Source organism: Carex rostrata, chromosome 19, assembly GCF_964058835.1.
Source record: "Carex rostrata chromosome 19, lpCarRost1.2, whole genome shotgun sequence".
Taxonomy (NCBI): Eukaryota; Viridiplantae; Streptophyta; class Magnoliopsida; order Poales; family Cyperaceae; genus Carex; species Carex rostrata.
This window is the reverse complement of record NC_135936.1, coordinates 6,409,431-6,435,899: the sequence shown is the minus strand read 5'-3', so window position 1 is coordinate 6,435,899 and position 26,469 is coordinate 6,409,431. Positions and strand designations below refer to the sequence as shown.

General features: G+C 33.7%; 1 protein-coding gene across 2 annotated transcripts in view; it reads left to right on the top strand.

The window, feature by feature from the left end:
• LOC144571465 (mannose-specific lectin-like) overlaps positions 1–26,469 on the top strand; it is a 53,122-nt gene that overhangs the window by 15,289 nt on the left and 11,364 nt on the right. Inside the window, exon 2 of one of the 2 annotated variants that reach the window (XM_078320756.1) lies at positions 19,093–19,134. The exons of the other annotated variant lie outside the window; for it this stretch is intronic. The gene's annotated coding sequence lies outside the window, so the exon portion shown is untranslated. Of the gene's footprint in view, positions 1–19,092; positions 19,135–26,469 lie in introns of those variants that run through there. 2 annotated transcript variants of the gene reach the window in all.

Genomic DNA, 26,469 nt, shown 5'->3' with positions numbered 1-26,469 from the left:
TTCCTTTATTATGTTGGGTCTCATTAATTTGCCACCAGACAATGTCAGAAATGATAAGGACTAAATAGTAAAATTTTTGTTTGCAAGTACATTAAATTAATAAAAGCTGATAATACTATCCACGCTATAGTATCCGCAACAATTTTTTTTGAGTGAACAACAATTTTTGTTTTTGATGAAAGAACAACAATGTTGTAATTAATGGAAACAAAATCAAGTTAACTTCCGGAATCAAAGATTCATGTTGTTACGTTCTAATTGTATGTTTGATGTGCTTTAGAAAGATAAAGTATATATATATTTTTTTATTGTTTGGCTAATAAGAATAATGATAATAATATAATAATACTGACATAAGCTAATGATCATACTAACAACAACAACATCATGTTGATGAAGGTCCAGCATCATGTTGATGTAATTGGACTGATCATATCATCAATAGATGGAATTACAATTGTGGAAGTCAAATATAAATTTCTTAAAAAGTCATTTGTATAACATAAATTTACCTCAAATACATGATCATCCACTACTAGAATTCACTCTTTTTTCATGCTCCCGAAAATGGCTTTTTCCAAGGGATTACCCTTGAAAAAAGCCCAAAAATCGCCATTTTCAAGCGCTACCCTTGAAAATACTACCGTTGATAATACCCTCCTTGGAAATAGTCAGTATTTCCAAGGAGACCGTTGGAAATACTATTTTCTAGCTTTTTTCAAGAGACTACCCTTGAAAAAAGGGCCGTTGGAAATACTTTCAAATTTGACTTCTGTCTACATTATTTTCAAGGGGAGCATCGTGGAGCCCACTAGATTATTTTCAAGGGAAGCATCGTGGAGCCCACCAGATTATTTTCAAGGGGAGGGAACATGGGTCCCACTTGAACATTTCCAAGGGTGACACCCCTGGGACCCACTTGAGTATTTTCAAGGGCAGTTTATGGAGGACCCACCCCAGCAAATTCATGGCCAACAAAAGTGGGCCCCACCTGGTCAGATGTTGGTGCTATTATTTGAATGGGTTCGTGCATTTTTTCCATGGAAATACCTCTGAAAATACTAGCCTCCTTTTTTTTGTACCAGAATGCTTTCATTGGATTATTCTCCCGGTACCAACCCAATATTGCTTTATAATCCCCAATTCTCATTCAAACTGATAACACATCTTACAAATCGATAAAAAACACATTGAGAAAAGAGATTGCAAAACATTTAATAAGCATAAATCATTAACATAGCATAATCAACACATTGTATCAAAAGAAAGTGAAAAACCCTTTACAACACAGTATTGTGTACTTGCACACTACTAATATACCCAAAATATACCCACTATGCTATGAGTTAACAAAAATTCACATAATAAGTTACCACCTAGTTTCTTGATATGTTAGAGGTTGTAAATTCACCAAAATGTGCACTTTCGGACACTAAAAGGTCTGGTTAAAGTTGAAGATAGATTGCCACCTACAATATTAAGAAAACATCCATGTGAGCATCCATGTGAAATTATCGAGTCTGTTACCTACAATATTAAGAAAATAAATTATGAGAATTATATTATTATTATTAGCTTGGAAATGTATTTTGCAAAAATGTGATAAGTTACTAAAAATTGTACTCTACCTTGCTGCTGTTTATCATGGACGATGGCAAGTTTTGCCTGGACATATAGTTTGACTTATCCTCACTGTAGAAGGTATAAGTTAAATCTCAGTTGCTAAAATTTCAATAATTGAAATTAAATAATAATAAATAAAATATTGGATGTAAAGTACATGTTGGTACCCAGGACTAACATGGCCATACCATTATAAACAGACAATAGATTGACAAGGTTAATTTGTTGGGTATCTTTGGTTATAATGATCAGTGTGTCAATTGTCAAAGTAGTATCTAATTATGGTAGAATGAATCTCATTATTATCACTCCATGTTGTGTTTTTAACTTGACCATCTTGCTAGTGTAAATTTGATAAAAAAGTAACTAGATGTCAACCAAATAATAGTTTTTTGTTCTTTACATCAACTGCTTGTGGAGAGGCTAGTTTTCAATTAATTCAACATGTTTGAGGCAAATTAACCACTTTATATGCAATTTTAAAACTAGAATTGCTAAGATAAACCAATGTTCGATGATGATCACAAACACAATTAGTAGGCATCAATGCAAATACAATAATGATATGAGGTGCAATTTGAATTAATAAAAAATGCTTTGCATATAATTATGGTCATACAAGCAAGGATAGGTATAATGAAATACTAGTTTAAACTTGATTAAGCAACCAAAGTAGGAAACATTTTCAGAAATTGGCATACCTGTACTGTACTGGTACTGTACCAATGTCTCGTCATTTTCACAATTTTAATCAAGTGATTTGTATCAGTGTACCTGTACTGTACCAATGTCTAAATAATAGAAAATAGAAGAGAAGGCAAGCAATATTGATACCAGTATCATAAAAAAATAGCAGGCTTGAAAAGATATATAATCTATGATACCTTTTGAAAAAGGACAAAACTATCCTCCTTATATGGATATCTAAAGCAGAGTTACAAATATCATTAATTGTCAAATAAAGCCTCTTAATTTTGGGCTATAGACTAGAAAGTTCATCATTATTTTTGAACTTACTGGTTGTATATAGTCGCAATCAAAACCAGCATATTCATTGAAATGATTCTCAATGTCGTATCCTCTGTAACTGTATGAGCCATACTCAAATCTATGAAATAAAGTTTACCTATCCAAATAATAAATATGAAAAAAGCATAAGTTACTATTAATTGACAACTACAATTATGGATTGTCAGAAAGCAAAACCTGCATTTTTTCAATTGAGAATTAACAGCACAAGTGAAACATCACTAAGGCTTTAACTTCTAAAAAATGAGAAGTTACTTTAGATGGAGGAACAACCTTTGCCAAAAATTTCGAAAAAAAAAATACTTAAGAGAGAGGAAGGTTACCTTGCAAGTCATTTAGCAAAATATTTTCAAAAAGCAAGTCATTGTATGAAAAGGTGGAAAAATTTAATAGATCGGTAAGATCCTGTTAAAAAATAAAAAAAATAAATACTACAAGCACCAAAAGCATAGAATAAATAACTACAAGTATATATGAAAGTACCTTAAGTTCATTAACTTGCTTATGAATCTGGACTGCTTTTTGTCATCATCGAACTAAAGCTTTTCAGCTAAAACCAAAATATTAGTTAGTTTTCAATTCAACATTAGTTAATCAAACAAATGCCAAGAATACAAAAGATAATCCCCCAAGGATTAAAATATAAATTTTGCATGCTAGTACATTCTTATATAGAAATCATGTTGAATAACTCAGATTGACATTTGGACTTTAAAAATGAAAATATTGATCCGTAGGACGGACCAATATGCACTATGCATATATAGTACCATAGCCTCACTCTTAATTCTATTGCCACCTATATAGAAGTCAAGTATAAGGCCAGCATGTAAAACCAAGTGTGCATTCATCTCTTCCACAAGCAAACTGCAGCCCTAATTGACATGATGAAACAAGGATACCAACAAAAAAGTAAATCCAAAATACGTACCCCATGTAGGAGATGAATATTGCACACAACAACTCGACCAGAGCTAAAATCAAGCAGTTATAGTAGCATATTAGCAAATATGGCAAAGGCTACAATAATATTCAATTATGACCAATTGAGCCTCCATTAGCCCCTCAGCACTGCAATTCACCATTTATTCAGTTTTTAGTGCCTAATAATGAAAACCAATGTGGAATTGATACAATGTGAGAAATAGGGAAATAATATGAGAAAGACAAAAAAAATAAAAACTAAGTTGAGAGACATTCTCTGAAAATAGTCCACTGAATCGCTTGTATAGTTTTTTTTAGTTATTTTGGATTCAATGGAGGCTTTAATATGAAATTCTGGGTGTGGGGGGTTGACCAACTGAGAATACTTACTCCGTCACAATCTTGTCAAAAATTAACATGTACTATAATCCTAAAGCAATTTACTTGGACCATCTCTTTATAGCCTTCAATTTTCTGGAAAAGGGGCAAATGAAGAAAATTTATTTGGACTATCTATTTACCATTAATAGCTGACAGTTCAAAAGTAATTCCTTCCTTCCTATAGTATGGCTCGTAAGCTCCCAAAATCACATCATGAAACAAAATCATGCACTACCCTTTAGTCAGTTTCACCATTTTACAAGTGCTAATAGATGCATGATAAGACCAAAATTTACCTGGTACTTTCTTCACGGCTACTGTTGGCTTGATGAAACCCTTTACCTGATTTACACCGCACCAAGAATAAAGGAAATAAGCGAGATTATTGTGCTGGAGAGGAGGCGGTGTCTCGGTGCAATCTGGGAGAAGGTTCGGATTGAATGAGATGAGGGAGATCTGAGCGGGTTTGGAAGGATTGGGTCTAAAAGGAGAAGAAAGGAAGCGAGACGACTGAGCGGGGTGATTTGGGAGTGAGGGTTTTAGGTTCTTTGCTGTAGAGGACCTGATATTTTCTAAAAGTAGGAGATAATTTTGAGAGGGAATTCAAGGAGGGAAGCCAAAAATTTAGGGTTTTGGCGCTCGTGCTCGGTTTTTCACTGAGAGTAAAGAGAGTAGTGGAGAGGAGGCGTTAAGTCCAGAGAGTATAAGTGTTCATACAGTAGTAGTTTGTACTGCATATACTGGGAGAAATCACAAACTTTGAGGTAACGTGATTTTTGTGTTTAGATCGGCGCCATCTGATCATTATTATGCACAAATATTAAAAGATCTTGTACATCACTTAAGGTCGGATCTAAACAGAAATATTATGTTACCTCGGAGAATAGGCACTCCCTACCCACAACATCTAAAATTAAGACATCATGGCCCTTCATTACTTATCTGACGGCTCAAAACTTGATCTTACTAATTAGATAATACATGTACAACAAATAATATGAAAAAAATTCCAAAAAAATTAAATTAAATTATTTACATCTTATATAACCAAATCATAGTTATAATTGTCCATCTTATAAACTTTTATTATTATTTACCCCTCCATATTTAACAAATATATACGAACCGTTCATTTTCACGTGAGAAATCAACGGTTGATCTGTAATTAAATTATTCCATATTTGTTTTAAAATGATCAAGGGGAAAAATTGAACGTAACCAACATAAAAATTCTGAAGTTTTATTATGTTTGAGCTTCGATCTAACGTGAAGTGTTCATAACCCTTTGATGTTTTGATATTCCGTCGACTTGATGGATAGGTAAATAAAAATAAATTTTCATCAAAATTTGCTGCAGGAATGTATATGCAGTGCTCTTTAATTTCAACGGTTCCGATCGACCAACGGACGACGCATTTACGTGCGCCTTCATTAACCCACAAAGCAAGAGTATATGTTTCATAAAACATATACTCTTGCTTTGTGGGTTAATGAAGGCGCACGTAAACGCGTCGTCCGTTGGTCGATCGGAACCGTTGAAATTAAAGAGCACTGCATATACATTCCTGCAGCAAATTTTGATGAAAATTTATTTTTATTTACCTATCCATCAAGTCGACGGAATATCAAAACATCAAAGGGTTATAAACATATGTAAATCTGAACCGTTTGATTAAAATTGTGCCATCCTGATTATTAATGGACATTTCCATTTAACAATCCTAGTCACTATTTTTTATGTAGATCACTTCAATGACAGTTGGGTCCCAATTTTTAGTTTAACAAGACTCCGAATTTTTTCTGTGCCGTACTTAGGTTTATTTTCATTTCTCCCTCCACACTTTTCATTCCAGCGCTCTTTCTACTGTCTCTGACAATAATGTCCCACCATCCGAAGAATTCATTTCAGTACCTTTTCTTCCTTCTCTGACAATCATGTCCCATTGTTCAGCACCGTGTACTACAACGAAATATGCATCTCCCGGCGCTAAAAGTTAGTATCACTGTGCGCCAGACAATTTTGGTGCCCGCCAATTCTAAAATTCCGCCTCCGATCCAAACCCTAGACACCCGCCTTCCCACCTCTCAGCGTTAATTCCCCATCGCAAAAAGGTACCGATTAGTTCCGTCCTCTCTTGTATTTTGCGTTTTGTAAATCCTCAATTACTTCCTATTACGTGTTTGTCTAGATAAACTTAGATGATAATGGTATCTCAAATATATCAGGACAATTCGTTCTCTTTTAATATAATCATCTATGTTTATTAATTTTAATGCAGCTCCTGTGAGTAACCGGAACAAATTACCGATTGATGGGTTGACAATTGGAAAAGGAGAAATCAAACCTGAAGATTTATATGCTGCCATTAAAAAAAGAATTGAGAGAGTCTTAATCCGAACAGTTCAGATTTACTAATTATAATTAATCTTTTTTTAGGTCTTACGATGAAATCTTTGCTAATCGATCTGACCTATTTGCAAATTAATTGCCCACAAACTTAATCATTTAAAATAATTTCTAAAAACATAACTCCTATGTAGCAGAAAATAACTAATTGCTCTCCCTTTTTTCATATGAACTGAACCAATCCCCTTTCAAATTTGTAGTCCAAGGTCTTAATCCACTTGTCTTTGCTTCTTACAGTACTCTGTGGTTGGTGAAGTCAATGTCTTTGCTTCTTACAGTGCTCTTAGTGCAAATATAATAAATATAAGGCATTATTTGCAATAATGGCAAAATAAATTGTGCAAACACCCTTTTATCATCTTGAAAGTGTCTTTCTTGTTTTAGAAGGTCGAATGTTTTGGACAAATTCGTTCAACTAAAACAATCCACTGTGTACTGAGGCTAGATAAGAAACTCAGGATTTGAAATTCTTTTGCTTTCTAAACAAGTCTTGATTCCAACTAATGCCAGTGAAGGACCACCAGGGGGGGTGTTTTTTTTTTAGTTCAGTTCGGCAAGTAGCAAGACTGAAATTGGTAAGAAATCAATTTGTAACTCAATGAGTATGTTAATGTTGAAGAGTAGGCCTGGTACAAGATTTGCTCCTGTACAAATTATGACTGGTTAATGAGCTACAAGCACTTAAGAAAATAAATCTAGCAAACATTGGTCCTATAGAAATTTAGTTACCATGGCCTAATCCAAACTCAGCCACAATACAATCTAAACTGAGAAGTTTGAAAAAGTTGGTTTTGCTTTTATTTTTTGGAGATGTCACTTGCAAGAACAGTTACTGTTGCGCCTAAGTTATTTGGTTTAAGTGAAATTGTTGCAATAAGTTGCTCATATGTCTTGGTGCAATGTGATGGTCAGAAACTAAAATCAGGTCTATTACTGGTATGTACTGGTATTCAGGATGTATAGTAAATTTTTGCATCTCTTCAGTAAGGTTATATGTCATTTTCAATAAAGGAACATAGATTTTCATTTGAATTGCATTTTTTATTATTTAATTAAAGCTAAATTTTATATTTTCATGCTAAAAGGAAGAATCATCAAAGAGCAGAAAAGCACCCGTCAGATGATGCATGCCCATCTTTTATCTTGTAACACCTGCCCCTTTTTTTTCTCAATAATATGTCTAATGGATAAAAAAAACTTGCTTTGTAGGTATACTAAGTCAAGTATTGAAAACTTTGCAAGTAATGAAAACTTTGAAAGTAATAATGGTTTTTCCTCCCCTCTTATAAGATCAAACCGAACTAGCTAGATTTAATAGAACTAAATCTTGATTCGTGTTTACAAACTCTTCCGCAGCTTTGGTTCTGTTGGTATGAAGAAGTCAGAGAGTCATGTCTTTGTTTGATTTGTCCCTTTGTTTGGATGGTTGAAAACTTGAAATTTATCAGAAATAAACAAAGGATATCGGTGCTTTAAAAATGATCTGGTCATTTCCATGTCTGGTACCAAACTTGAGCTCTTGTTAGAGATAATAAGCGACACTGAGCTCATTCTGTTATTTCAGTTACAGTGGCAAATTCTGCTCTTGTGCTATCATGGCATAGTGGTGCCTGTACTATGGGATTGCATATCATAGCAGGCAACAGTACTATGGGATTGCTTTGTTAGATAGTAGCTAGATATTCTAAGACTGTTATATAACAAAGCAATCCCATAGCACAGTTGACAGATACCTATATTCGAGAAGGGGTATGAAAAGGATCCGGCAATTGTTGCTAAAGAAGCTATTCAAGAAGCTGCTCATAATAAATCAGATGTTGTTCTTGTTGATACAGCTGGCCGCATGCAGGTAATTTTTTTGTTCTTCTCTTACCGGAAAAAAGTATCTTAGTTGAAGATAAGTGTATACAGTGATAATAATCTTGGATTTGAATACCTCAAGATAGAGTTGAATTGTCCAATTTCAAAAAGTTAGCAAGAAGAAGTAACTAATATCTTTGCATCTATGCTACTGGATTGAGCGTGAGACGCGTACTAAGTTCATGTGTCAATACACAGTGCAAAAGCAACATGTACTATGGGTCAGTTTGTAGTGTCCTTGATCCTCAATTTGATGATTTTATCACAAAAATGTATGCACAACTTATCCAAAGACCTTCATACAACACGTGTGCATGTTTTCCTTAATTTTTTAATATTTTTAATAATTTATTTCATCACTTTTTAGTTTGTGAGGTGCAGTTTGGATCATTCTGACATGTTGTTTTGTTATTTTTGTGTAGAACAAACCATAGACCCAAATTGGATGTTTTTTGTGTCTAAAATTTCAGGAAGTCATAATCTGCACCCACAATTTATTTGAACTCATTGTATTGCCTAGAGCTATGCCAAACTTAAGTTTTTCCCAATATCAGTTTTGTTCCAGTTTTGGTTCTGTACCAGTTTTTTTATTTTCTGACAACCAGTTTTGTATAATTTTCACAGGACAAACTACAACTCCAAATTGAGTGTTCTTGGTACCAAAATTCTCAGGATATTAAGATCTTTTACCATGATTTATTTCACATTTTTATGGATTTTCTAAATGAGTTGAATTTGGGGTTTTGTACAGGAAAGTACTGCACCAGCAACACGTACTATTGTACCAGTTTTTGCATTTCATGAGGTCAGACTTTGAGAATTCATTATAAATGGTAGTAACTATAATGTCATGTGTTTTATTTGGTTTAGAACAAAAGAATGTTTAGCAAATATATCATGTCTTTAATTGATTAGAATTTCTCTTCTGGTCAAATACTAAAAAATAATTAAGTGCTCAGCTCTTTTATAATTGGGCAAATTTTGTATGCATAGGAGCACCATGTGAATTATTGTTGCTTTATAATACCTTCATTTATTTGAGATTTTTACCAGGCAATATATATTATAAGTACATTATGAGGAGCATTGTATAAGATTGAAAAGCTGATCAAAACTTTGTTATACCAATTAGTTAAAATATCTCTAATGCAAAATAATGCCATATTTTAAGACGTACTCGAATTAAATACTCACAAAACGGTTTGTTGATCATATAATAATTAAATATTGCTTGTTGCTATGATTTACTTTTGTTGAACATTTAAAGCGGCATCTCAAATAAACAGGAATATTATTGTCTATAGGAACTAAACTTTTTCAACGGTAGTCTCATTGAAATAATATGTCTAACTATAAAATAATATAAATTGAATCAATAAAATATTTCCAAGGGTATTGTGCTCCAGCATTTCCAAGGGTCTCACTATAAAATAGTATAAACAGACTTACCAAATCATTTTCAAGAGTAGTCCCTTGGAAATAATATGGGCTCTCAATAAAATATAGTATTCGTTCTGTTTAGTGGGTTATGGGTTGTGCAAAAGTATTTCCAAGGGTGGATAATAAGCATTTTCAAGGGTTGGCATCAGGGATTTCCATGCGCTATTATTTTCAAGGGACTACCCTTGAAAATAGTTAAATGTGTCAGCAAACTCAATTTTATTTCCAAGGGCCCTTCTTACCCTTGAAAATACAGATGCTACCCTTGAAAAAAGTGGAAATTCTAGTAGTGATCGATCGATGATTCAGAAAAAATATTGGGCATTTTGACTTTCAAAGTTTATGCTTAGATCCGCTTCTGATTAGTGGCAATAATTATAATAATGGTGATGATAATGAAGATAGAAAAATGAAACAAAGTAAACTTATAATAATACAAAATTATATATAAAACAATCAATAATATTAATGATATTGAGTGATGCTATGGTATTATAGATTAATATCTTTGTTTTCAAAATTCAAGCAGTTGATATGGACTGTTCAACTCGATTTACATATGAAAATATACTTGAAGACTAAATTTTATATTTTTTAGAATTATTTTACTATTTGTTTCGATAGAGAGAAAAATATTACTTTTGAATGGTCTAGAATCTTTAAATGAAGTAATTTTATGCATATTCAAAACAAATTATTAGAAAATTTTCAAAAATGATAAAATATAATTTACAAGTACGTATGATATTAAAAATATGTTGATTGTTTATATCGACTGTTTAAATTTAAATAAAAGAAAATATGAATACATAATATAGATTAATATACACTATGGATAGTACGTCAGTCTCACTATAATGATATTACAATATAAAAAAGAGAGTTACTTAACAACGGCGGCGACAGTTGCCGATACGAATTTGTATCGTCTGCATTTACTTCGAATTTGAATTAATGTAGAAAGAATCTGAATCGTCCGATTTGTGTTGGCATGAATTCGAGTTAGTGCATATCATTTCGGACCAAATTGATCCGGATTCTAATCGGACAGCTGAGATGCATTCACTGAAATTCTGAGTTAATGCATAGGATACGTGTTCTTGCTGATACGATTTTTGAATAGAAACGGCTTGCATCTCATCAAGTTATATTCGTCATTGGAGTCTCAATTGGGATTGAGTGCAACCGAGGCTTTCTTGGGCCTAAATTTTAGCGTGTAAAGCATTAGGCCCATATTTTACTTGATAGAATCATTGATATCATCTTTTCGAAAAGACGATCATGAGCCTTTTTTTTTTCTTTTTGCTTCAAAAATTATGAGCGTTAAACCGTTAATCCATCCAATTTTTTTTTTTTTTGCAAACAAGCCCGTAGGCCATCCAATTCTTATGGATTTGTTCTTTCTAAAATAACAGAATAGTGCCCAGTTATAAAAAAAAAAAAAAATAACAGAATAGAGAGATAAATTGGAGAAGAATTTCTTTTATATTAATATTTCTCAAAGAAGCTTTTTACAGATCGCCTTATATAACAGGAAGCGATAATGCCTAAACTCTAGTACATTCTTTACTCTGGTTAAAACCATGAGTAAGGCTACGGTGCTAACGGTTGCATAGAGGGCCTCTATGCAAAGACTCAATATTCGAGTTTTCAAAATCCTAATAATCGATTCGAACCGTTCAACATGATCTCCATATGAATATGTACTTGCAAATCAAATTTTATATTTTTAGAATTTTTTTACTATTTTTTTTTAGATTTTTAGAAAATCAAATATCTGAATGGTGCAGAATTTTTTAGATCAAGTAATTTTCTAAAAATCTAAAAAAATAGTAAAAAAATTCTAAAAAATATAAAATTTGGTTTGCAAGTACATATTCATATGAAGATCATGATGAACGGTTCGGATTGACTGTTAGGATTTTGAAAACTCGAATATTGAGCCTTTGCATAGAGACCCTCTATGCAACCGTTAGCACCGTAGCCTTACTCTAAAACCATGACTCACAAAAATCGACAAAAATAATAAAATAGTCTCTAGAAGAATCAGAGAATTTTACGGTCATGCATTTGTAGCTAGCTGACATTATTAGAGAATTATACAGTCATGCATTTGTAGCTAGCTGACATTATTTGTGACTGATCTTGAATTATCCTTTTGTGCTTCAACATTCTTTTTCATCCGAATAGCGAGGAACTATACTACTATTAGCAATATCAAGCTAAGCATTGATATCTAATATATATGACTACCTGCTTCACATACTTCACCTAAAAAATGGCCATAATTTTAAATCCATCAGTAGTCTTGATCCCCACTTGGCATGGTCGCGGCTTCATGTCCGTCTTCCCAGCCTAATTAGCTCTCTCTGCCAATGATACCCCACCTTATCTCCAATCCAAATATAGAAATCCCAGCTACCAATAATGGAATTGTCATATAATGCAATTGAATTGTCATATAATTCAATGATACCCCACCTTATCTCCAATCCACATATAGAAATCCCAGCTACCAATAATTGAATTGTCATATAATGCAATAATTGAAACCCCACCTTATCTGCCAATGACTGTTGTAGATTTGTGATAAAAAAACTTGTATGAGAATTATATTTGTAACATATAGAGTTGGACATTTGTGTTATTTTTTTTAAAAAATATTTGCAATAAAATTTCTTTTCATCCGTTACACTCCAAATTGGAAGGGAACCGATTCTATTAATTACAATGATACAAGGTTAAACCTTTCACTTCCTGTACCCTTCATCTCCGATATAATTTTGTCAACTAAACATGATTCGACGAAAAATTTTATTTTCTTTCCATTCCCTCCCTTCCTCTACTCAGGGGCGGATGTAGGATTTTTATCAGGGTAGGGCAAGAAATTATCGAATCGAGTTTAAATAACTGATCGAGTTCAAACTCATTAGATAATCGGGTACTAAAACATGATAATTTTATATTCAATCTACCAATTAATTAGGATTCTAAGACCTAGTATTCAATATTATCATTTACTAATCATCCTTTGTATTAAGTAGGAAAAAAATTATAAAAAATAATTAGTCCAAAATTAATATTAAAGCCAAATCATAAAAAAAAATCCACTATTATAATAAATTTTAAAATTTACCAAATAAAAAATGTCACACAGAAGTTTTCATATTTATCAGTATTATTACTTAATTTTTTTGCAATAAATAACTCAGTGTAATGTATAGTCATTGTAATAATGAGATATTTTTTTTGATAAGAGAGGCCGAAGCCCTTTTCATTCAAGAAAAAGTTAATTTACAGCATCATGTGTTCATTACCTAATATCCGCAACAAAAGAGAGCCCAATAACAGCGATAAACGCAATCCACAAGATAAACTGCATATAAAACCAGCAATATAAAATCTAACTTTATAACTCTAAGCCACAAGAAGGGCCTGACAACAAGCCACCAAGGGCTGGGGTAAATTTTAGCTAAATCAAAATTGGCCATTAGAACCAGAGTATGCCATCTATTGCGCAGCTTCTTCATAAAGAACCATCGGGAGCTCAATCTCAACAGGGGATGGTGTTCCATATTGCTCAGGTGATGATGTCGTCTGCTGCTCCATGGAGTGATCATCTGGATGCCAACTAGAGATTGGAATAGCCTCCGTGTCCACCGGCAGCCAGAGAGACAGACAGTCCTGTACTGGAGGTTTGACCCGACCTGTCCAATAATGCACAAGGGAGATAATTAGAAGAATGATATGTCGTGGTGATTTTTTCTTACCTGTTTCAAAGCAGAGTTCGTTGCGATGTTTCCAAAGTGTCCAACAAACCGCACTACAAACAAGCAACAAGGCAGCTCTTTGATGTTTAGGTAACTGTTTAGCAAAATGGACAATATCAGAAAATTTAGTCCACAATATACTAGCAGATTGACATGACCCCATGAAAAACCATATTTGTTTAGTAAATGCACATGTAACAAACAAATGGTTAATGGATTCCGGCTGATTACAGAATTGACATATAGTGTTGCCCTGCCAACCTTTTTTCAACAAATTATCCGTGGTCAAAATTCTATTTTTATGAGTTAACCACATAAAGACTCTAATCTTGAGAGGTATTGGTACTATCCACCAAAGCATCGTATGTTTGAGTTTGACCCCTCTATAATTCAAGAATTTATACAAGGACTTGACTGTAAATTTCCCATTTGCATCCCATCTCCAACTAAGTTTATCCTCTAGATGCGTAAACGATAAATGACTAATGATATCAAGCAATTCAATCCATTCCGCATATAATATGCCATAAAGGGATCTCCTAAATCCAAGGGCATCTCCTTGGGAATTAATTACTTGTTGTAGGGTGATATCAGGTGTTGAGCAAATTTCAAAAAGATATGGAAATTTGGTTGCCATGGGACAATTTTGGTACCATATATCCGACCAGAACAGAACAGAAGTATGGATGCCAGGGGTATATTGTACACTGATAGATCCTAAATTTTCTAAAGAGGAAATTATTGACCAAAATTCAGACATGGTAGTTAAAGAGGAATGTCTGTATTTTTGTAATAGCATATACTTCCATGCACTATTATAAGTGTGGTCTTTATACTTCCACCACCATTTCATGAGAAGTGCAATATTCATTTGTTTTATATCAAGGATTCCTAATCCCCCAAATTCTTTTGCTAAGCAAGCAGTTTGCCAATTCAAAAGAGAGTATTTTTTCCTAACAGTGGTACCTTGCCAAAGGAAACGACATCTAATTTGGTCAATTTTTTTGATCACGAACTTAGGAATTTTATACAGAGACATATAGTACATGGGAACAGCAGTCAACACTGAATTAAGTAAAGTCAATCTGCCTCCTATGGACAGAAGGCTACCTTTCCAATTCTGTAATTTTTTCTCTATTTTATCAATAAGATAAAACCAATCAGCTTTCTTTAATTTGTGGGTATGGAGAGGCAATAATGAGATATTAAAGAGAGAATTAATGAGGCCCGGCCCAGTGAGAGTTAGTAACTCATTTTATAAATTGGCCAAACGTGGTTCACTGTGAATCAAGTCTTATTATCAATATTAAACAGTATACCATACATACACCGTGTTTATTTGATATTTTATAACACTTAAAAGCATCTTCTTCATTGAGTCGCACGGTCCATCCATCTTTCTTCCTAAGTTTCTCTGGTTGAACCAGCCATGAAAAAATAAGGGGCAAATTCAGCCAATATGGGAGAGAATCGTCTTCAAATATTGAATTATTGAGCTCACATCAAGATCTAGGGTAGGGCAATGCTATTTTTCAGGGTAGGGCAAAGGCTCAAATTTCAATCTTTGTAAATTGATTTTGAATTTTTAAGATAGGCAGTTGCCTTACCCTGTGATGAACTGGATCCGCCCCTGCCTCTACTCTCCTTCCAAACAAGGTGTTAATAGAATCATTATTCACCCCACTATTAAAAAATTATTAATTGAACCATTATTCAATTCCACATGAATTGAATGTAATTATTGTCCGATTGGTATGTTTGGTTGCAATGAGAATAGACTATTCTTGAGAACATGCTATTTTTTAGAACATGCTATTATTGAGAATAAGTTATTCGGTATTTGGTTGTGTTAGAATAGCTCAAATAGAGAATCAAACTTGTTTGTCTTATTAGAACAAACTATTCTCACAAAAGTTGGAACAAGCTATTATAATAAGACAAACACCAATTTTGTTATTCTAGTTATTCTAATGTTGCAACTAAACATACATACCTAAATATATATAAATGAAATTTTTTGTCTGATTGGAATAATCTGATACTATTTTAAATGTTATACAAATTATTATCATGTATAATGACTACAATATGAGTTAATATTATTGTATAATTATTACAGACAAAAGTGAAATATTATGATAGGAAACACGTAGATGTTTTTTTCTTTTTTAAGTTAACTTGTTTACTTTGTGGAGTATATTTTCATAGAAGTTAAAAGCTCAAATTATTTTTAGGGAACTGTGTGAACATTAACTTATCACCATTTCAATGGAATTTTTTTTTATAAACCATAATTAAAAAATTGATTTTTACCAAACGAACATGATTACTTTTTTTTTTTTTTACAAAAACAGCAAAGACTGAATTCCCTATTTGGTTCAGAATTTTTAATTTTTTTGGGACCGAATAGCCTATTCGGTCCCCACTTTTTTTTGTAGATTTTCGTGGACGTGGCAACAGAAAATCCGAGAAAAGTCTAGACCGAATAGCCAATTCGGTCTCTTGTGGTTTCGGATTTTCTATGGCCGCGTGTTGGAAAAACTGTAATTTAAGTTTTTGTTTAGTGTAATTTAGATTTTTGTAGTGTAATTATTAATTATAGAATTTTTTAGTTTGCATGTAGACTAAAATACAAATTAAAATTATCAAATTTAAATACAACTTAAAATACAAATTATCAAATTTAAATACAACTTAAAATACAAATTATCAAATTTAAATTACATATATTGAACAATCATAGATAATTTCAATGATTGAATAATAAATGAAACTGTAATCCATTAAAAAAAATAAGCAAACACACACAATAAATATTAAATGCATTTTAAAGTTATGGCTGTTTAGAGAGCATGGGCGCGTCATCGATGTTTTGGTAATGAAACATCGATGCACTTCTACCGTCGTTAAGCCGGGCATAAAGCATCGGTACATTATCGGTATTTTTGCACGGAAGCATCGTTTTTTTTTTTTTAAAAAAAACTTTAAATAGTCATAACTTTGGCTAGGAATGTCGGATTTGCGCGTATGACCCAATTTGGAAAGGGGGGACGAGACGGATCCGGATTTTGCTAAGGGGATCATCCCTGGGTATCTGACGGAATCATAATTGCAAAAAAAATATCGTTTAGTGCTTCAAAAATTCAATCTAAGTTTTCTATCAATGGTAGACATACAACGACCGAGTTTAATTTTTTTCAAAAGCCTAAGATGCTGTTCGGCTTGACAAGATTTATCTTCCTTAAGGCTCCTTTAGGTCTTAATCCATATTAATCTGTCCAAACAGTGGCTCCTCAAGCAAGATTAAATTCTCTTTCTTAGCACAGAATCTAAATCCTGGGTATCCCTTCCTTAAGATTTCGGTCTCCTTAAGACAAAAAATGCATATTTTCTGGACAACTATATCCTTAAAATCTGACCTCCTTAAGGCCCATTTCATTTTTAATTCATTTCTATCTTCTCCTTCACTTGAGCGGGAACGCATCCCTAGACACGGGAAAGGAAAAAATTCTCTTCCTCCGGTGCAGATTCATGCCTCTCCGACGAACTATTTCTAAATCCGACACCACACTGCTATTCTCGTCGACGAGCTCTCTCTATTGACACCCGAATTGCTCAGAGGCATTTTTCTTTTTCTTTCGTTAGCATATCTCTTGATATAATCACAGCGAAGATTTCGTTACTGAGTCGCTATGAATGTCTCCGAGCAATTTGATAAATTTCTCCTTTTTCATTTTGGGATTCTCTTTGATAATATATATTGTCTCCGAGAAATCCAAACATGGTCCAATTTCTGAGATTCTGTTTGATTTATTTGGTTGATTTCAAACCTAATCCCTTGAAGGATACTACATCTACAATAGTTGGTAACTCTTTTTTGCTATGATATATTTTTTTTTTAATAAATCAATGTATATTTATTTTTCTCATTTGCATAATCGTCTCTAAAGATTACAACCAAAGATGGTCAATTCACAAAAGAAAATTTTCAAGAAACTGAGCATGTGAAGAATTCTGGTATTATAATGAAATGTGTATCTATTTTTTATTTTGATTCTAAAGTTTGTATTATTTTAAGATGTACAAGAAAACTTTTATTTTTCCTGTAATTTCAATTTGTTGATCAACTCTAGGCCTCCACTTGATTAACAAAATAATTGTTGGGAATTATTGAGAAATCATGAATAATTTGTGTATAAAATGGTTAAATCTTAATACCTCTGATTTTCTGGTATGATATTTATATATGCCATTAAGCAACTAAGAGCATCTACATCCCTAAAACTCAATAGGATTTCTAAATAACTATTAACTACTTTTTATAAATTATGGTATCTAAAGTTTCTAACTCTCATATCACTGAAACTCATTTTAGAGTTTCTATTAAGCCATATCAGCAACAAATTAAAAATGAGAAACAATTTGAGCCAATCATTTGACCAACATAGAGTTTATAAATAGTTTCTTAATAAGAAACTTTCCTACAGAGTTTCTAAATAAGAAACTCTCCCACATTCCTGAAACTGGATTAGAAACTGCCACGTCAGATTAGAAACTCTAATAGTTTCAGGGATGCTCTAAGTTTGATATTGTTTAATTATAAGCGAGACACAGTACATCGAGATGAGTATGCATACACCAAGTGCCTCATTTTTAGATTAATGAAATAATTCAAATGAGTTTTAGAAACTCATATCTACAAGATCTCCTCGACATGGGTAAGTCGGTATCAGTCCTTTGAAGCGAAACCGCTAGAAGGGTCTTAGCCTCTGCATAAAGTGGGTTAGCTGCCATCATAGCTTCATAAGACAGATTTCATTTTTTTTATAATAGTTGTTAAAAGTTGTGACAGATTTCAATTAAAAACAAGATATAAACCTTGAATATGTGCTATTTTTATACTGTAATGTTATTTATCTCTTTAGTTCTCTTGAATATGTGATTGATTAGTAATTCTTGAAATTTGTGAAGTTGTTAACAGATGTTCATTTAATTCCTTTACAATATCATTAGTTCTATTATAACAAATTTTGTCTTTGATTCAAAGGTGAAGCTAAGTTATGGATTTCGTCGCGGAACAAGCTCAAGTGATTGTTGACCATGCAATTGGAATGTTTCGTTCCGGCCATCTTTCTATCAACCCCTAATCTATATGACTACTTACCGTGTCATACTTTTATTTAGTATCTAACTTTTGTGAAGCTAAAGGTTATATCTTAGTATAGTGATATCATACTTTTGTTTTAATGTCTAGTGATATCATACTTTTGTTTCGTTCTTTATGATATATATTTCATACAATTTCACAGTACTTTTGTGATTATATTGTCATATCAAGGAAAATTAGAATTGTGTTGATCACACTATTTATGATTGTGATAAGCACTGAATGAAATTTGTATTGAACTTTATATTACTCTGAAGATGAGACTTTGTTAAAATATGAAAAAAATTCTATGGTACTTGGTACCACTGGTACAATTGGGAAAGTTATGGTACTTGGTACCACTGGTACCATTGGGACATATAATTTGTTTGGTAATTGATATGGTATATGAAGGAGATGAATTTGGCACTGCTGCTGCTGTGGTCATCTCAGGAAATTCAACTAAGTCTGCTGTAGTGGCTGGAGATGAATTTGGCAAGGTGACCGGGAAGTAATGTTACTGTATGTGTATGCATTTGTGTTACTATGTATGCATGCAAGAGAGTGTGCTCATGTTTTTTTTTTTTTGGGTTCTTATATGGCCTGTAGGCTCATGTGTCTCAAAACTTTCATGCAAGAGAGTGTGCTCATGCGTCTCAATAAATGTAGAAATAATCATGTACTTGTGCTCAATCATTTGCAAGGTGACCGGAAAGTAATGTTGCTGTATATGTATGCATTTGTGTTACTATGTAGTATGTATGCATGCAAGAGAGTGTGCTCATGTGTGTCTCAATAAATACAGAAACAATTCTGTTGTGTTAAATCGTCTTGTATGAAAGTTTTGAGCTAGATTGTTCTTTGGTAATAAATGCACTTGAGTAACGAGTTCAATTGAAAATATTATTCATTTGTTATGACGGGTCTCTTTAATTTTTCAACTGACATGTCAGAAATGTAGGAACTAAATGGTAAAAATTTTGTTTGCAAGTCCATTACATTAATTAGATGTACCAGCTTATTCTATTTAAAATGGATCCCAAGAAATATATACTTCCTCCTAGGGGTGAAAACGGAGCGGAGCGGATAATGCTGATACCAAATCCGCATCCACTTTTTAATGAGCGGATACAAATACGAATACGGATAGTAAACGGATATCAAAATTCAAAACCAAATCCGCCTTAAACGGATACGGATACGGAGCGGATAATTCACAAATACGGATACAAAACGAACAATTATTGGATAATCAAATATATAAATAATTTACTCAAATAACTACTTATATAATATAATAAAAATATTATAATCAAATTAAACATCCCTTTTTTTAGAAGTAATACCACAAAATACAAATTAAATTAAGATGAATATTTTATGCAAGGTTGTAATAAGCCCATAAAACCCAAGAACACAATCCAACAGTCCAGCTTCAATTTGATCCGAATCCGCATGCGGATATCCGCTCCGTTTAGGATTCATGGATTTTATCCGAATCCACATTCGGAACAATTGTTTATACACTGTAATTATCTGTATCCGGATTCAGAATTATCTGGATCAGTTTAATTCGGATACAGAATATGCTCGGATTCGAAGCGGATTCGGAGCGGATTATCTGGCTCCGTTTTCAGCCCTACTTCCTCCACATGAGGGTGATGGTTCGAAATAATTTTTTTTTTTGTTAATATTAAATAGTTGGATGGTTCAAAATAAAAAAATAATTATTTATGAATATTAAATAGTTGAATGGCTTGATCTTTGACCTTTACTATAAAAATAGGAAGCAGCTAACCGTCCCCGAAAAATCCCTGAACATTTTAAACTGATTCTATAAACTAATTCAGCAGATCCGGTAATTGTATAGACAGAATCTTGTAAACATATTCACTGGATGTTCCCCAGATGAAACCGCGTGAAACCTGATGAAACTGCGTGGTCAACGAACAAAGTACAATTGGCAGTTAACAATCGGGACCACCTTACAGAAGATATATTGAGTCATCATTCTCGTCATCTGCTCAATCAGTGCAGCAATGGTGGTCGATTCTTGGGATTCGGCTTCTGACATTGTTCTACCAAGTATGGATCACTCCTTAGAGCAGTATAGCACAAGAAATTGAAGTTAAAGACAAGAAGGACAACAATTTCTCTAACTATACCACCAGACAACCACGCTCTGATACCATGTCAAAAATAATAATAGAACTGTCAAAAAATTATAAAACAACTCAAGAACACAAGACTCATATGAATCTCCCTTCCCTCCCTTATTTTTTATTTCTTTTCTTTCTTGATTGAATTACACGGCTCTTACATGTTAGATATGTGTTCTAAAAGTTATCTTATGTTGATCACTTTTATATGTTATGTTTATGAATTGGATGCTACATGCATTTTGTTCCATGAAATTTATGTTTATCTTTAGAAGTGTTCAAGAAGATGCTCTTGGTCTTGAACCATAGAACTCTATATGATGACAAACATAAATCTCTAAAATGTTCACAAACTTGGTTATTAGCATGGAACACTAATATACCATGATAAGTTTGTCATGTTGATTAAAGTACATTGTAGTTCTATAAATGTTGATAAAGGCTTATCGTTTAATAACATGAGTATATGAAAGGTTTCATATATTGAACAGACCTAATGAATGAAAATATTATATGGGTTATGTTAGTGTCATTAATATTTTCATTGTGTCTCGGAATTCTAAGATATGAGATGTATTTATTTTTTTCACATGAGAAGTATATATAATGTAATTAGTATTAAAAGCTGCTTATCATAAGTGGTGATAAAAATATTAGTTCCTTGTATATAACTGTTGGGTTTCGAGGAACGGTTCAAACCCATTTAATTAGCTTAAGCTGCGGAAAGAGTAAAACAAAAATTTTTACATCTAACTTAAGCTACGGATTAAATGAATCAAGAAGATTCGTTTAATCCTATTTACAGATCTACTCCATAATTGATTTCCTAAAGCATTAAATCTATTTACAAATTAAATAGATTAATATAACAATTTATACATTGATTCCAAATCTCAGTTGGAATGCAGACCGAGCGAGTAGAGCCTCACCAGGGATGGAACCGACTCGCAGTATCACACGTGTGATACCTCTATTGGTTATCCACCAGGACTAACCGGAGAGCGATTTATTTCTTCTGCCAGAAATACCGTAAACCGCGGAATTCTACAGAAACACTATTCAATGAAAAAGGGACAATTTAAATATATTTAAGAATGCAAGTTATTCCGTTTTACTAATAAAGCAAAACATGAAATACCGCAGAATCTAAAAATATATTTTTCCGAATCTCGTAATAACCGAAATCAGGGAAGAGAAGAAAAACCGATTAACGAAGTAATCAGATTAACATGTGAATTAGCAAATTTTCTCTCTACCCTCACCCCTCTATTTATAGTGTTTTGAGGAGGTTCGCAAAAGACCAAAATACCCCTCAAAACAAATCTATTTACCAAAAGCCCTTGACACCTCATCCTTTAATATGTGAAAAGACCAAAATACCCCTTCCACACCCTTCCACACTCTTCTCTATGTTTCTACACCCCTAAGGTGTCATGCAAGGTGGCATAGGTGTGAAATGACCATTTTGCCCTTGGCCCATTAAGACATGAATAGTAAAAGGCTTTGATTTTGGGCTTTGACTTTGGGCCTTTAATTTTAATTAAGGCTTTGATTATTTTGGGCTTTTAAACCCATAATTCAAATCCATAATTAACAATTAAAATTCCAAATCATATATATATAATTGTCATGTACAATTATATTTCTTTTCGGTTATTGTTCGGTAACTTTTATACAACGTAACGTGTACGTTTATAAATTAACCGTTGTTTCTGCTTGTCATTCTAAATGACATTTATAATTTAATTATATCACGTATAATTAATTATAACCATCTTAATATTAATTATAATCAATTTATAATTAATCAGTAAGATTCTCCGAGTAGCTCCTATATGGTGTGACCTAATAGGATCTGTGTTTTGTTGGTAAACAGAGTTAAAACTGTTTTAACTTCTGTTAGTCATGGGTGGCATCTGGCAACACATCATGACCATCCAATTACACAGATGATGCTGTACTGTACAATATCACGATCCAGTAAACAATTTACTTGTGTCAGTTCTTCTGTCTCATAGCTATCAGATCAGTTTCAAGGTAGATGTGTGTCATCCTTGGTAACTGTATCTTTTCTTGATCTTGAGTAGATTATCAAATATAATTACTCTTGTAATTATACCGCATGCAGATAATCTAACTCTATCAAGGGGCCCAGTGATGCTATAGCTCGTATAGAGATACGAGGGACAAGTAGTATTCTTGGTAGACTATCACTTCCTCAGCTAAGTTATATATATGAAAATGCTACCGTTATGGCTGCTTTTTACGGACAGCGTTAGATAACACTCACTCATATATATTTCTTAGTGGGAACGATAAATACCTCATACTGTAGAACTTTGACACTGAATGAAAACATAAATGACACGAACACAATTTTATTTAATGTTTCATTCGGGGTCTATCAAATACCATGTTCCTAGAACATGTATCCATGTGATTAAAATGACATCTCATGTCAGGTGGTTTGTAAAACTTAACCATCTTTTAATCCACATGCTAACCTTATCGCGGTAATTAGTGTTCCTGCTAATTACCTTGGTCAGTGACTTTTAAGAGTATATATTATCTATATTATGGAGTTTCACAATTTCAGTCATGAACTCGAAATGATCCATAATTTCAATAATACTCAAGGCAACAAAATGATATATAAATAAACATTCAATTCATGAACAAAGCTTTATGATTAATTTATCGTATTATTGACTTCTAGATTATTACAAACTAACAATCTCCCACTTAAGCTAGGAGCCAATCATCGTAGGCCCTACTTATATACAAAACTCTATATTATCTAAGATCTCGTAGATCATGAGAAAATCTCACAACCAATCTTCTATGTGTTCCAGACTCATAGAAGCATTAAGCATCTCGTGCTTGGCTTGGGAAGAGGTTTTGTGAGTGGATCAGCTGTGTTGCTGATTGTGTCAATTTTTGCATATTTTTACATCACCTTTATATTAATTATATCTTTTATAATTAATTATAAACATCTTATTATGTTTACAATCTTAGGTGATAACGTCGTAAACAAGAAACATATCCTTAGTTCTCCTCAAGAACTTAAGGATATTCTTTACAGCATTCCAGTGTTTTATGCCTGAATTAGCCTGATATCTACTCGTCACACTGAAAGCGTACGAGACATCAGGGCGAGTGCACAACATGGCGTTTATGATAGAGCCAATAGCCAAAGCGTATGGTACTCTACTCATAGTGCTTTGCTCATCAGTTGTCGAAAGACACTGAGTCTTGCTAAGCTGTGTACCATGATCCACTGGCAGGAATTCTCTCTTAGAATCATGTATGCTGAACTGATTCAGCACTTTGTCAGTGTAACCACTAATCACAAGCTCGGAATCACCACCATAGACGAGAAACATATCCTTAGTTCTTCTTAAGTACTTAAGGATATTCTTTGCAGCAATCCAGTGCTCTTTGCCTAGATTAGCCTGATATCTACTCGTCACACTCAAAGCGTACGAGACATCAGGGCGAGTGCACAACATGGTGTACATGATAGAGCCAATAGCCGAAGCGTATGGTACTCTACTCATATTGCTTCGCTCATCAGTAGTCGAAGGACACTGAGTCTTGCTTAGCTGAACACCATGAGACATTGGCAGGAATCCTCTCTTAGAATCCTGCATGCTGAACCGATTCAGCACTTTGTCAATGTACGTGCTTTGACTTAAACCTATAAGTCTATTTGATCTATCTCGGTAGATCTTTATGCCTAATATATAGACAGCCTCGCCCAAGTCCTTCATTGAGAAAACTTTTCTTTAATGAAGACTTGGCTAATTGCAATAGAGGAATATCGTTTCCTATTAAGAGTATGTCATCTACATATAAGATTAAGAAAGGCGATGGCACTCCCACTAGTTTTTCTGTACACATAAGATTCTTCTTCGCATCTGATGAAGTCAAGCTTTTGACTTCTTCGCCAAATCGAAGATTCCAACTCCGTGATGCATGCTTCAATCCATAAATGGATTCAAGAAGCTTGCATACCATCCCAGCATTCTCTGGATCTTCAAATCTCGTAGGCTGTGTCATGTACACATCCTCTTCTTAAATTTCCATTTAAGAAGGCAGTTTTGACATCCATTTGCCATATTTCATAATCATGAAATGCGGCAATTGCTAGGAGTATCCGAATTGACTTAAACATAGCCACGGACGAAAAATTTCATCAATTCCTAGAATTTGTTTGAAACCTTTTCGCTGCTAGCCGTGCTTTGTATATAGTCATCTTACCATCCATGTCTGTTTTCACTTTGAAAACCCACTTGTTAGCTATGGGTTTTATCCCATCAGGTGGTACAACTAGGTTCCAGACCGTGTTGTCATACATGGACTGTATTTCGGATCTCATGGCCTCCAGCCATTTATCAGAGTCGGGCCTATCCATTGCTTCCGCATAGGTCAAAGGATCTTCAGTGTCATAGGCTGAGATCTCGTGCAGTCCCAAGTACCTTTCAGGTGCATGGACTACTCTTGTTGACCTACGTAGCACTTGTTCTTCAGGCTGTTGAACTTGATCCACAGCAGTCTGCGGATCTAGTTCTCCTTCAACTTGTGTTGAAGTACTTGAGCTCGGGACTAGAACCTCATCCACAGCTACTTGTGGATTTGGTGCTTCCAGATGCTCATCAGCCGAAGTATCAAGAGGTGGGTTAATTTGATCTGGTTCAGATATTGTATTGTGTGATGTATCTTGAATTTCTTCAAGTATTACATTACTCCCACTACTTCCTTTTGCGAGAAACTCGTTCTCCAAAAATATACCATGTCGAGCAACAACTATCTTGTTCTCGGATTGGTAATAGAAGTAATATCCTTTCGTTTTCTTAGGATACCCTACGAAAAAGCATTTGTCAGCTTTGGGATCAAGTTTGCCAGACGTCGGACGTGTGACAAATACTTCGCAACCCCATATTTTAAGATAAGACATATTTGGGAGTTTCCCTAACCATAACTCGTATGGAGTCTTTTCTACTGACTTGGATGGAACCATATTTATTGTTCGTGCAACAGTTTCTAGTGCGTGCCCCCAGAACGATTTCGGAAGGGTGGCTTCACTCATCATGGAACGAACCATGTCTAACAGAGTTCGATTCCGTCTCTCAGAAACACCGTTCCACTGCGGTGCCCCCGGAGATGTGAGCTGTGAGACTATCCCACATTCCTTTAAGTACTCTTTAAACTCAAAACTCAAGTATTCGCCTCCACGGTCAGATCGTAGAGCCTTAATACATTTGTTCAGTTGATTTTCTACTCCAGTCTTGAATTCTTTGAACTTGTCAAAAGATTCAGACTTATGTCTCATCAAGTAGACATAACCGTATCTACTGTAATCATCAGTAAATGTGATAAAGTAAGAAAAACCATTTCTTGTACAAGTACTCATAGGTCCACATACATCCGTGTGTATTAGACCTAATAAGTCACTTGCCATTTCGCCCTTTTTGGAGAAAGGCGCTTTGGTCATTTTACCTCGTATACAAGATTCGCATGTGTCAATTGATTCCAAATCAAATTTACCAAGAAGTCCATTTTTATGTAACTTCTTGATGCGTTTCTCATTTATATGACCAAGGCGACAATGCCACATGTAAGTCGTGCTTTCATGTGATGTTTTGAGTCGTTTGTTATTGATGTTAAACACGGGTTTGTCTATTTCCAGTATATAAAGACCATTCATCATATATGAAGATCCATAAT